Here is a 14,915-nt window from a genome sequence, read left to right as displayed (position 1 = left end):
ACCTTCTGAGGTCTCTTCCAGCCCTAGGATTCTATGATTCTAAGTGTGATTGCTTTCCCTGGATCAGTTTGCTCTTATCAGCGAACTGCCAAGGCCAAGAAGCACACTGTACAACACAGTCCTCCTGTGTTTGCTGGTAATCAAGTTAGTTTGCACAACTGGTGTCTGTATGTGTGCTTCTTACTGTAGTTTCTCCCCAAGAAAGCCTGAAGTTACCACAGATGTCTTTCCTCCTTTACTCCTTGCATGGTTACCTCCTTCTTCATTCCTGCTTCCTGCCTTGTCACTGGGATTACCAACCATCACAGTTTTACCAGGAGTCTCCCAGAATCAGACTAGATCTCTCAGGGGCTACTGAAGCCAACTGGGAGACTTTAGCCCACTAACAGTCAAGTGATACAGTGGGGCTAAGGCAGGCTGCCTGCTCCTGGAAGTGGCTAGCATGTCCCTGCAGCAGCATAGTTCCTTGGTGGGTGAGGGCGACAGTGGGTCTCAGCATGCTGCCCTCACCCCAACTGTCAACTTTGCAGCTCTCATTGGCTGGGAACTGCAACCAATGGGAGCTGCAGGGCAGTGCCTGCAGGCAGGAGCAACATGAAGAAACCCTCTGCCTCCATATTTAGCAGCCTTTGCAAGAAGAACATGACATTACTTTCCAGGAGCTCCCCAAGGTGAGCACTGCCTAGCCAGAGCTTGCACCTCTCACCAACTCTGGCATCCAAACACCATCCCAGAGCCCACACCCTGACTCTTTTCCCCAGCTTGGTGAAAGTGAGTGAAGAGAGGGGAGAGTGAGCAATGGAGATAGGGGGATGGAGTAAGTGGGGATGTGTGGCCTCAGAGAAGGGGTAAGTCAGAAAGATGTCATCAGGGAAGGGATAACAGAGGGGCAGGGCAAGGATATTTGGACCCATACAGTTAGACAGTTGGTAACCCTACCTGGCACTCCTCCTACCCTGGTTACTTCCAGCACTTCTGCACTGTCTCCCTGCCTTGCCTCAGGGAAATTTCGTGTAAAAGAAACCACTGATGACAGTGGATCCCAATCCCAGACAGTCACAAAGGGTCTGGGCATAGGTCAGGGTTGGGCAAATTAAGTGACATGAAGCTGAGTCTCCTCCTCTGCATATCACAATTCTGCATCTCACCCCTCCATTGCATTCCTTCCCCCACCCTCTTCTGCTTCTTCTTCAGACTACAGTTTGAGAGCTAGATGAAGTGGTTCATAGCTCAACAGCCTGTCCTCATGTACACTGGCACTTGGATAATGTTCAGATGCTGCTACTGGTAACAGCCATTGTCACAGTAGTTCCAGTTCCCATTCACAGCCTCATCCCGAAGCATTTTCATGAGGTAACACTTCAGTGTCATTGCTGAAGCTGCTCCTCAGAGTGTCTGTCTGGCACCATCTATCCCCAGATTTCCTCTGTTTCCATGTCTTTTTACTTCAGCATTTCTTCGTCTCTCCTAATTCCTTCTTTTAAACTTGGGCCATTTCCCTTTCTCGTCTGGCCTGTCTCTGTGGGAGGCAGTTTGTGCTGCCACAACAAAGGCCAACGCGAGCTGCTGCTAGTCCGTAAGAAGCTATTCTGCTTTGCTCCCAGAATGCTGTGGCTATTCTGTTTAAATACCACAGTGTACAAGTGCCTCCCAGTTCACCAGCAAGACTCAAATGATACTCTTCCACACCAGGGTCCTTTGATTTTTTTGAAACAATTCAACTTCCCTCTCATTCAGGGAAAAAAGTGATCTTATTCCCTTCAATGAAGAAGAAAGGCCAATTAAAAGGCCCTGGAGTCATTTCTATCAAATGACAGAATAGAAACATCGTACTTCCCATTGTTGCTTCTATACGCAGATTCTAATCAAAACAGAATATATAGAAATAAGTCTCTATAGAAAATTAAGATGGAAAACCCCACCATATCAATCCAGGTATTTTCTGAGTCTGCGCTAAAATACTAAAATAGACTGATTTAGCTTCATGTACAACCAACATAACTTTACACTGCACATATCAGGAAGCACAATGCCATTATATAGCACCTCCTTTCAAAGAGGCGTATAATTCACATGGGGGACTTAAAAAGAATTACTATCCTGCTCTGCCATTTACAGTGAAATACATTATATGAAGTAACCCTCATAGTATGCAACTACAGTTCCCATTACCAGCTACCAAAGAAAGCCCACATTGCCTCCCTAGGAACAAATTCCACATAAATAGCATAGGGCTCCAGGCATGCCCGTTTGTTCTTTGTGTTTGACATGCCATGGGGGAGTGGCAGAGTGGATATCTCCAAAAAGGTTCTATATCCAGGTGTATATCTGTTTGGAGAGTAGTTCTCAAACTAAATATATGGTTCCCCAACTTACCAATCATTCAGACCAGCTAATCCAATTGTTGATATCTTCTGTGCTTTTTTAAAACTAAGTCTATGCAAAGAGAAGTGATGTAGTGCCCATCTTCAAAAAAGGGAAGAAGGACGATCCAGGGAACTATAGGCCGGTCAGTCTTACCTCGGTTCCTGGAAAAATCATGGAAGGGATCCTAAAGGAATCCATTTTGAGACACTTGAATGAGAGGAAAGTGATCAGGAATAGTCAGCATGGATTCACAAAGGGCAAGTCGTGCTTGACCAATATGATTAGCTTCTATGATGAGGTAACTGGCTCAGTGGACATGGGAAAGTCAGTGGATGTTATATACCTTGACTTTAGCAAGGCTTTTGATACGGTCTCCCACAATATTCTTGCCAGCAAGTTAAGGGAATGCGGATTGGATAAATGGACGGTAAGATGGATAGAAAGATGGCTAGAAGGCCGGGCCCAGCGGGTAGTGATCAACGGTTCGATGTCAGGATGGTGGTCGGTTTCTAGTGGAGTGCCCCAAGGTTCGGTTCTAGGACCGGTTTTGTTCAATATCTTTATTAATGACCTGGATGAGGGGATAGATTGCACCCTCAGCAAGTTTGCAGATGACACTAAGCTAGGGGGAGAGGTAGATACGCTTAAGGGCAGAGATAGGGTCCAGAGTGACTTAGACAAATTGGAGGATTGGGCCACTAGAAATCTCATGAGATTCAACAAAGACAAGTGTAGAGTCCTGCACTTGGGACGGAAGAATCCCAAGCATAGTTACAGGCTGGGGACCAACCAGTTAAGTAGTAGTTCTGCAGAAAAGGACCTGGGGGTTACAGTGGATGAGAAGCTAGATATGAGTCAACAGTGTGCCCTTGTAGCCAAGAAGGCTAATGGCATATTAGGATGCATTAAGAGGAGCATTGCCAGCAGATCCAGAGATGTCATTATTCCCCTTTATTTGGCTTTGGTGAGGCCACATCTGGAGTACTGTGTCCAGTTCTGGGCCCCCCACTACAAAAAGGATGCGGACGCATTGGAGAGGGTCCAGCGGAGGGCAACCAAAATGATTAGGGGTCTGGAGCATATGACCTACGAGGAGAGGCTGAGGGACTTGGGTCTGTTTGGTCTGCAGAAGCGAAGAGTGAGGGGGGACTTGATAGCAGCCTTCAACTTCCTGAAGGGAGGTTCCAAAGAGGATGGAGAGAGGCTGTTCTCAGTAGTGACAGATGGCAGAACAAGGAGCAATGGTCTCAAGTTGTGGTGGGAGAGGTCCAGATTGGATATTAGGAAAAACTATTTTACTAGGAGGGTAGTGAAGCATTGGAATGGGTTACCTAGGGAAGTAGTGGAGTCTCCATCCCTAGAGGTGTTTAAGTCTCGGCTTGACAAAGCCCTGGCCGGGTTGATTTAGATGGGATTGGTCCTGCCTAGAGCAGAGGGCTGGACTTGACGACCTTCTGAGGTCTCTTCCAGTTCTGATTCTATGATAAGGGGATGGTTGGATGAAATAACATGATCTTGGTAACTAATTGACCATTCATTTCCAGTTGGAAATAGGTCAATGGAGGGATGATAGGAGTTGCTATAGGGAACTTTCTGGGTGTCTGGCTGGTGAGTCTTGCCCACATGCTCAGGGTTTAGCTGATCGCCATATTTGGGGTCAGGAAGGAATTTTCCTCCAGGGTAGATTGGCAGAGGCCCTGGAGGTTTTTCGCCTTCCTCTGTAGCATTGGGCACAGATCACAGCTGAAGGACTCTCTGCATGTTGGGGCCTTCAAAGTATTGGAAGGCTTCAATATCTGAGACATAGGTGAGAGGATTATTCTAAGAGGGGTGGGTGAGATTCTGTGGCCTGCACTGTGCAGGGGGTCAGACTAGATGATCATAATGGTCCCTTCTGACCTTAAAGTCTATGAGTCTATGAGTCTATGAGATGCACACAAATGTCTTGAATAAGTTTTAAACACAGGCATCTGCCACTATTGACACACAACAACCCTTCTGTAAAAAAAAAAGAGCAATATCATCCCTGGTCATTCTTTCAATTGCTTTTGATTCTACTCTCAATACAGTTTATACAGGACTGACCTTTCTACACAGAGGATCTCGGCCAACATAGTCAATAATATCAACATTCCAAAAGACTTTAAAAAACAAATAAATTCACTACTCATACCAGATGTGGCCCACAGATACAAAAGGTGTTAATATAACCTTGAAACAGTCCAACATTAAAAAGAATTAAACACAATTCAGGGTTTAATCTACGGAGCCTTCAGCCTTAGTACAATTGCAAATATGCCATTAAAATCTTTTATTAAGATACAAAACACAAGGCGAGAAGTTAAAGCATTTGAAATATGTATTACCATCTCCCTTGTTTCTTTTCCTTTTTAGTGGGAGACATTGTGGAAGGAATCCCCCCTCCATATTTGACAGTCCTTTTGGAAAGAAGAAAACAAGTTAATTGAGATGAGTTGAAGCTGATGTTTTTAAAGTTTGATCTCATTTCCTAGAAGACAAAACAAGACAAATGCACACAAAAGGAGGGGAGCGGGGAAGAACAAAGTAAAAAAAGCAAATGCTGGATGTCTTTGATTCTCTGAGACCTGGCAAACTTATACAAGCATCAGGCTTCTTAGGGCTCTGGTTTTGGCTGCCTCTTTTTGATCACTGACTTACAAGCAGTATTGCAAAATTCAAGCAATGTTGATTGGCTAAAACAGACTCTCACTAGGTAGACAAGAGAGAGAGAGAAAGGGTATGTCTACACTACAGCGCTAATTCGAACTAACTTAGTTCAAATTAGTTAATTCGAACTAAGCTAATTCAAACTAACGCAGCTAAACCTAAAAACTAGTTCGAATTAGCGTTTTGCTAATTCGAACTAGCGCGTCCACACTGATTGGATGCAGGGGCGCATTTTAGGGCAGCTGAAACCGGTTCTGGCAGGGCATCAGGTCAGTAATTGCGTTGTGTGGCTGCTGTCTGAGGCTATCTGAGGCTTGTGCTTAAAGGGACCCCCCCCCGGACAGCCGGTTCTCAGCTTTTCCTGCTTGCTTGCCAACCTCGCCGAGGGACAGCAAAGCGTTGGTCTCTGTGCCCGTGTGTGTCGGTGCTTCCCTTCGGGGACGCCACCGCAGGTGGCAACATGGAGCCAGAGCTCGCCCTGCACCTTCTGGTGCACTTTCTGGACTTGCAGCTGCAAGCCTGCCAGCAATGGCTCGAGGCTGCCTGGCACCACCTGGTGCACGTCAGCCCCCTGCCTCTCCACCTAGCTGCCCTGGGGGCCATGGAGGAGTCGCGGCGGTGCCCCGGCACTGGCGTGCCCTGCAGCATCTGGCATCTGGACACCAGCAGCGACTGGTGGGACCGCATCGTCCTGGAGCGCTGGGAAGACTGACAGTGGACCCAGAACTTCAGGATGAGGAGGGACACCTTCCTGGAGCTCTGTGAGTGGCTCGCCCCTGCTCTGCACAGAACGGACACTCGCATGAGGCCCGCCATCCCCCTCCAGTAGCGGGTGGCCATCGCCCTCTGGAAGCTCTCCACGCCGGACAGCTACCAATCCGTTGGGAACCAGCTCGGCGTGGGGAGATCCACCGTCGGAGCGGTGCTCATGCAGGTATGGCACTCGTCGGCCACTGCACCGGGAAAGAAGGGGGGCTGCAAGGAGGGGATGGGCCGCCCCACGGACAAAGGGGGGGGGGGGAGGAGGCGAAAGCGCCCCGCACCGGAGGGGTCAGTCTGTCCCGGCCGTACTACACGCCACCAGGGGGGTTGCTTCCGGGAGTGGGGCGCGGGGCACTGCCAGGGCACGAATGCTCCCAGCCACCCGGGCGCCCCACTGATTGGCGCTTTGCTGTGTCTCTCTCTGCAGGTGGTCAAGGCCATCAACCGGGTGCTGCTCCGCAGGGTGGTCCGCCTCACCGACCCGGACGCCGTCATCCGGGGATTCGGCGCCCTCGGCTTCCCCAACGGGGGCCATCGACGGGACGCACATCCCCATCCGTGCCCCGGAACACCAGGCCTCCTGCTACGTGAACCACAAGGGGTACTTCTCCATGATCCTGCAGACTGTGTGTGACCACCGGGGACAGTTCACGGACATTAATGTGGGCTGGTCCGGCAAAGCACACAACGCCTAGGTGTACCGCAACTCCTCCGTGTGCCAGTGGCTGCAGGACTGGACCTTCTTCCCCGACCGCTACATCAGGGTCGGGGACGTGGACATGCCCGTGTGCCTGGTGGGGGATGCCGCCTACCCACTGCAGCCGTGGCTGATGAAGCCCTACACGGGGCACCTCAATCCCTCCCACCAGGCCTTCAATGCCAGGCTGACCAGGGCCCGCATCGTGGTGGAGGGGGCCTTCGGGCGACTGAAAGCCCGCTTTTGATGCCTCCTCACCTATCTGGACCTGGCTGAGCACAACATCCCTCCCGTGGTGGCAACATGTTGTGTGCTCCACAATTTATGTGAGAGAAAGGGGCAGGCTTTCCTGCCAGCCTGGATGGCTGAGGCTGACCACATGGCTGACCACTACAGTCAGCCCCGCACTGCCGCTGTCCGGGAAGCCCAGCGGGGGGGCGTCCGGATCCGGGAAGCCCTGCGGGAGAGCTTCCTGGTGGAGGAGGAGGAGGACTGACCTCTCCCTTGCATGCCCCACTGGGGCCTTCTTCCACCCTACCCCCCTTCCCCTTTCCCCTCCCTAACTACTGTCAAATAAAGACACCTGTTTTTCAAACAAAAACGTCTTTTTATTTAACATAACTGGGGTGGGGGGAGGGAGGAAGGAGGGTGGGAGAGTGGAGGGGGAAACCTGGGATGAGGGAGCTGGAAGGGGAGGGAAGGGAAAGGAAAGCTCAGGGGTGGGGGTCCGGCTGCCTCTCCTGTCTCACAACACTGCAGGTCCGGAGGCGTTGGTGGGGAATGGTTGTGGAGGGTGGGGCAGGAGGGACGGGGGGTGTGGAGGAAGCAGGAGCGGGAGCAGGGGGAGCAGGAGGGGGAGCCGGAGCAGGAGGAATTGGGAAGCGGTCGAGCAGGCTCTGGAGGTGGCCTCGCAGGGCACGGCCCTGCTCCTCCAGTGCCTCCAAGCTCCTCCGGCGCAGCCTCAGGTCCTCCTGGACCCAGTGGTCCTGGATGCGGAGCTGGTGCTCCAGGAACCGGAGGTGCCACTTCTGGTAGTCCTCTTGGTTCCTGGCTCTCCTGCTGGCCCGGGCGCGGGTGGCTGCTGCAGGCGGGGTGGTGCGCCCTGCAGTCCCAGGTGCTGCGGCTGTGGTGAAACAAGAACAGCGGTCAATTACCCCAGGGGCCCAGGTGTGTGAAACCCAGCCCCCCTCTGCAAGGCCAGGGCAGGATCCCCAGCTGCTGCTCCGTGGTGGGCCAGGCCCAGGCGCACGGTCCCTGGGCTCCCTCTCGCCCCAGCTCCCTGTACACATAAGGGGAGAATGATGGTACTCACATGTGGACGCGTCCCCGGCCTCGGACGACACAGGCGAGGGGCTCTGTGGGGTGCCTCGGGTGTCCTGGGTCCTGGGCAGGCTGCCAGCAGGCTCATGGCTCTCGGAGCCCTCCTCCTCCTCCTCCATGTCAGGGAGTGGTCCCTCTGCCCCGGGGTCTATCACGTCCCGGGGGGCAGGGATGGTATGGGCCCCCAGGAGGCGGTCCAGAGCCTGGAAGTGGGGGCACACCTCCGGGTCGGCCCCTGGCAGGCAGGCCCGGGAGTAGGACTGCCACAAGTCCTTAATTTTCCAGCGCACCTGCTCCCGGCTGCGCTGGTGGCCCCTGGCGGCCAGGCTGGTAGCCATGCGGCCGTACACTGCCGCGTTCCTGTGGCTAGTGCGGAGATCATGGACATTGGAGGCTTCCCCCCAAACATCGATGAGGTCCACGATCTCCGCACTAGACCACGCGGGCGCCCGCCTCTTGTGGCCCCGGGCAGGCTCCTGTGAGCCGCCAGGCTGGTCCCGGGAAGAGGAGGAGGGGTGGGGGGCATCCCGTCGCTGGCTCATGGGGTGTCAGCTGCTGGGTGTGCTGGCACGGGTGCTGGCAGCCTTGCAACTGGCACAAACCCCGTAGCCAGCCCGTGCCCCTTTAAGGGCTCCGGGGCCGGGAGGGGGGCAGTAGAGTTTCTCTGGTGTTGGCCAGAGTGGCCACCAGGGAAAGCTGGGAAGGGCTAGCCTCCCACTAGTTCGAATTAAGGGGCTACACACCCCTTAATTCGAACTAGTAAATTTGAACTAGGCTTAATCCTCATGGAATGAGGTTTACCTAGTTCGAACTAACGGAGCGCTAGTGTAGCGCCTATGAAAGTTAGTTCGAACTAACATCCGTTAGTTCGAACTAACTTTGTAGTGTAGACATACCCAAAGAGAGAGGAATGAGAAGAAATAAGATGGGGAATGAAAGGAACTCATGAGGGGAGGAAGAGGTGGGAGGCTGACAAAGTCTGAAGTCCCAGGTAGTGTTTGGGATTTAGGCAAAACTGGCAGAAGTGATGATGTTATTTGGCTCCCTGGTCTGATCAGGACAACTTTAAGGATTAAGATGAAGGTCCAGTGTCTAGCACAGCCTGTGGACCAGATGCAGTTAATCAGGGTTAATACCTCGCCAGATGCTAACCCTGGAGAACCACATTCAGCCCGCAAGTTGCTCAATGCCCACCCCCTGGCCTAGCGGATGGTGGGACTAGCAACCATGACAGTGAAGCTTACTCCTTCCCCACCTCATCTTTGATCAACTGGCATTTCAGTAGCCATCTTCCCCCCATCCTCATCCCCCAAAGTCTCATTTGTTTAAGGATTCCAAAAGGGAGTGGGGATTATCTGTGCCCTCATTATTATATTCACTGATTAGATACAATTTCTGAGGCACCAATTTTGGTTCACTGATTGATGAGCTCCAAGCTTCTCCTCCAATGCAATTCCAGATCTTTATCTAGAGTTAATTTGCTCACTGAGCTTGTAGTATTCTTGAAACACTTGCATAACTATCACATCGACAATATAATGGATGAAACTCTATCCATCTCCATAGCTCTTTCCAGTTTAATTCCTGTTAATTACCTAGAAGTCCACAAAACTAAACCATGGCACAGAGGCTGAATTCCACATATCAATATGTTTAGGGAAGTAACCTCTCTCATTTGGGAAAAAGTGTTCATGGATTTACACTGGTGTAAATAGGATCGGATTATTTGGCTTCAAAGCTTATGGTCCTAAGCTTCAAATCTATTATTTTCAGGAAGTGAGAGAAGAGAGAATGAAAGTGGGATATTTCTATTACTGACTTTCTCTTTTTGGCATCAAATCTTTGCTCATTTATTTTATTTTATGACTTGTTTGATCATTAATATGCATCATCACAGATAAAGTGCTCCTTCTCTGTAGTCAGTAATATCTCCCAAGCATAGAAAAAGATTATTTGGACTGTAGCATCAACTCTTTTGTGCAAGCTGAATCACTGTGTCACTTGGGGAAAAATACTTTTCTATCCCTACAAAATGAATGACCAGAACACAACTTGGACACGAACAGCTTGGAACGCTACATATCAGTGCAACAGTCCTATAGCCCAAGCCCATGGGCCTGAGCTGGGTGGCATCGGCCAGCTTTTCCTTGCTGAATAGACTCAGAAGAGTGTCACAGCACAAAACAAGGTGGAAACCCTACATGCCCCCTTGGTGATCTCTTAAAACGTGTGTTTAGTGCAAAGCAAAATTCCAAGCATGGCCAACACCTCTGTAATAATGTCACATGTGGTATGTTCATTGTGTGCAGTATACCATGTGATCAAAATAATGCTAAGTGTATCCCCAACTGCCACAATTCAAGAGACTCAAAGTTAAGGCTAACACACTTCTAGAGAATCTTTGCAAGTGTGACCCGCCCATTCCTGTTCCCCTCCTAGAAAAATATAACCATGCATGGTTGGTAAGTGACTTTATCCTAGGTTGTGTACTTCTTAGCTTTTGTCATATTTTGCACTACCAGCTTAAGCTTGTTTAGTACAAAGAAGCTTTAAGCCTCCTCTCCCTGCCCCAGACCCCTACCCACAAAAAAATCCTTCTATCACCATTGTGTATCGGAATGTCAAGTAAAGACTTTCAGAAATTTAAGCTGAATTTATGAATTGTATAAACCATAAAATAAACATTAGAGTATAATCATAATACTCTGTAATTCATAGAGGAGCAACAGAAATCACCAGATGACAAAAGAACAAATGCTTGAATAATCTGCTGAATGTCAAAAACATTAAATTAATTTATGTAATAAAGTAAGTGCAGTGATGTTAAGGTAATATGAAGAACATAAATTATACATTATTATTGTCAGTTCTAGCACTTATCTTTGTGGTACATCAAAATAAATCCTGATATGTTAATATTTATAGAAATGAACAACAAGTGTTACTGCTCAGGGATTCATTTGTGATATATTTGTATACAATTTGCATTTGCACATATGGTCATCGTTGTCTTTTTTGTAATAGGAGAGGTAAGCATTATGCAATTCATTTCTAATGCATTTCACATTACCATGAAAGCCCATAATGCTCCCTCTGCTAACGTTTCTTGAATAGATGGCTGCAATGATTTTGGCATTTCATAAACTGATTTGCAAATGGGTGGCATTCTACCTGCAAACCACATGACTGGTAACAATAGTTTATTGGTTCTCAGAGTAGAAGTAGGCACAGGTTGGGTTTTTTTTCAGCAAATAGTAATTTTTACCCACAAAAAAATACTTTTCAGGCTCTAAAATTATTTAATAATTGACAGGAATTTGCGGAAGAGTTTTGGCCATAGAGTCTTTTCAGGACAAAGTTACTATTCCAAAAACCAGCAGGCATTTCCTTTAGTCCTGTGGTAATAATTTAGCGATGTAACTAGGGTTCCATTCCCTTCTCAGGGGGATGTGGAGAAGAGACTGGAACCTTTTTGAGTCGCTGAGTTTCTTTTGGTGTCAGAACAAAATCAAGTTTTGAAACCTCGGGAGACTGCACAGAGTAGAATTTTTTATCTCTGGGGAGCTCTCCTAATTTTCTTTCTGCTTGAGGATAACTGAACATGGATATGTCCAGCAATTTGAGGCTGACAGAACAGGCTGCAGGAAAATAATGCAGAAAATGTATTTCCCTGAGGGAATGAATACACACAGTCACCACTGCTTCAGCTGCAAGAGACTTCTATTCTTTCTCCCACAACAGTCTGCAATTCTTCTCATGAGGAAAGGTCTGGTTGAGGATTTTGGCTTTGGGTCATGTTTTCTAGGGTCATGTAGCCATGCTTTGGGTTGGCAGGTAACTACTGAGGGATAGATATTGCTAATTCTACAAGGGTTTCTAATTACCCAAAGTAGAGCTATAAAATGCCTTTTAATTGGTTAACCGATTAAATGTTAAGTTTAACCAGTTTAACCAATTAAATGGGAAGTGGGCAGGGAGATGCTCCAATCCAGCTGGACCAGTGGGTGGGAGCTGATCAGGCCAAGCTGGAGTGCCTCTTCCCTCCTCCGCCATAGATCCCGAAGGGCTGGAGCAGCCCCCTGCCTGCAGCAGGTGGGAGCTGCTCCAGCCTTCACCAATTAACCATAATCAGTAAGCCTCACCTATTAAGGGAGCAGCTTACCGCTTAACTGGTTAATATCCCTAATCAAAAATCATTTTGTTTTTATCACAAGAAGTGTGAAAATACTTACTTCCCAACTCATGAAGGACAGGCTTAGTCTGAGTCTCATTTACTTCACATGCATGAAATTATGCCACCAGTGGGTACTTGAGTAACCTGAATAATCATATTTTCACCTAAATGAACATTTTATAGCTCTTTGTTGACAAATTAACTTTGGCCAAGATATTCAGAATATAAGAGCCTAAAATGCAACTTTTATATTCTTGTCAGGGCACCTGCGTGGACTTTGAAAATGCTGAAACCCAACTACTTCAACTGATGCCAACTTTTTTGGCTTTTGTTGTTTCATGGAAGGGTTTCTGGTTCAAATTTATTTTTAATCAAGCTTCACTCAAAAAGTCTGTCATTAAATTAAATAAGTTTGTCTAATCACAGAATGAAAGGATTGCAGAGGCAGTGCGTGTGAGAGTAAACCCAGTACTGGGATCTTCAATATGAGAGCTGATCAAAAGTTTTTAACAAAAAACTTTTCCATCACAACATAGGATTTTATAAAATTATTTTTTCATGCAGAAAATATTGTTTAATAATTAAAAATACTCAAAGTGTTTTGCAATTTTCAATTTTTTTATTTTCCCCTTCTCTCTTTTTCCACCACAGAATGGAATAGAATAGATATTTAGACTGGGGGACACTGGGACATGACTTATTCTTTTTTCACTTGCTTTTCAAAAGATCCACAAATTTGGAAATAGGTGGCAGAATAGCACATGGAAACACTAACTTTGTGACTTTGTCACTTTCCCAAAGTTAAAGAAATGTTGAAAAGTTACAGAGTGTAAAGAGTTAAAAAGAGGAGTTTGGGAAATCTCTGGACATGGCTCATTTTTTTCTGCTCAGTGGTGAAAAGGAAAATAGGGGAGGATCTAAGCTTCCTTTTTTCAAAAGTTGTTCTATTTTGAACCTTATGAAACACAGAAACAGCATTAATATTTCAATTTTTTCAAATACTTTTTCTACTTTTCAGACACCCCTTATACACACCGTTGTTCTAGATTGTATCATTTAGTTACAATACTTTTAAAAATTACTTACTCTGAGCCTATCCTGCATTCCTTGAGAGCACACACCTGCTCAGATGAATGAGAGTTTGTAGAATAAATGAAGAGAGGACTCAGTATTCCCTCTGATTTCATCCTTTCCCTACCTACCATTTTTTTCTTTATTTCTAGAATTTAACATATTCAAGAGTTTGGCCAGTTCTCAGCAAGAAATGAATAGGAAAATATTACCCACTAACAATACGTGTCGGTGGATGAGAGAGTGAGAGGTGTAGCCTGTACAGTCCTATTATACAGTGCCCACATAGAGATTCAGGATGCTTGTTTCGCCATGATGTCAAGGATCAGCTACCTGAAAAACAATCCTGGGAAAGGCATCTTTAAATTGAACAAACTCAGTTTAGACAGGTTAATTGGTCAATACACTTTCCATGGTGGTCCCATTCCTAAAGATTTATCTTCCCATATCCCCCTTTCACCAGTCTCAAACGTCTTCTCTTCAGAATCTGCATACATATTTCCTATAGTATTCAGCACTCTTAGCTGGGATTACACTACCAAATCAGCCTGTTGTGCAGCCTCAATCTCATGTAAATTGTGTCCTCTTTTATGCTATTAGACTTATATATTGCATTTCCCCAATGATGCTAGCAAAGAAATTAAATATAACAGAAACATTAAAGTTCATAGGGAGAGAATTTTATCCATATAAAAAATAATTCCAGATCTCCCAGTCATATGTGATGTGTACCTGTAGCTCTCATTCTTTCCTGGCTTCCGCAAGTATTAGACTCGGCAGTAAACATACATCCCACTCTTTCTTGGGTGGTGGGTGGGTGAAAAAGCCTGTTGGTACATAACAGCCCCTACATATGGTTGTATATGTCAGGGTCAGTTGTTCTCCAGATGACCAGACAGCAAGTATGAAAAATTAGGTCAGGATGGAGTGTAATAGGAGCTTATATAAGATAAAGCCCTGAATATCAGGACTGTCCCTACAAAACTGGGACATCTGATCACCCTACCTGCAAAGACAGCATCTGAGAAACCTAAATAGAATGCATCTTTCCCACACCTGACTAGCAAGAGCTTTACAACTTTGTCAACCTTTAAAAGAATTTGTTGAATGCTTAAAACATATGACTTTTAATAAGTTAATCCATTCATTGTCTGGAGCTGTGCAAAGTGACATAAAAGCACAATGAAGCCTAATTAAACTTGTTCTGTGAAAGCTAATTTGTCAAACCCAGAAGCATAGTTCATAGATAAATGCTAATATTTGAAAGTCAAATTAAAGTTGAAAAGGTTTGTAATAACAGTTAATTAACTCTTGTTTTGTTTTCCTCTCACAAACTTGAACCAACTGAAATACTGTTCAATTCATCTTTAACATTTTGGACCACAAAGATAAAATTCAAAGCTTTGAGATAAGCCTTTGATGTTGGTATTCTCTACAGATTAGATATTATTTTAAGATCTCTTTGTTTAAAAATTCATTTTTATTATCCCTGCATGAAATGCATGGCAATTCCCCAAATAACCAACCATCAGGGCAATTAACATCTTCGATCGACACCATATTCCTGATAATTAATACAGACTTTGTACCTCCCCTGTGATAGCTGCAAGGGTTTGATTTTCCAGAGCAACTGTTCATTTACAGAATCAGTTTCATCCTAATGAAAATGGATTGTGAAACTTTAATGAACAAGACTTTGCTGTCATAATAATAAAGACTTTGAAACAACACGAAGACCTACATAACAAGCATCTGACTACATTCATGTTGCTACAGTATATCAAACCAATTAAGCCATATGATGAATATTTACACCAAATATTTTAAGTTATATGA

The sequence above is a fragment of the Pelodiscus sinensis genome, chromosome 5 (genome assembly GCF_052426305.1).
Source record: "Pelodiscus sinensis isolate ZL-2025 chromosome 5, ASM5242630v1, whole genome shotgun sequence".
NCBI classification, from domain to species: domain Eukaryota; kingdom Metazoa; phylum Chordata; order Testudines; family Trionychidae; genus Pelodiscus; species Pelodiscus sinensis.
The sequence above is the reverse complement of the archived record's forward strand: the minus strand, read 5'-3'. Positions refer to the sequence as shown.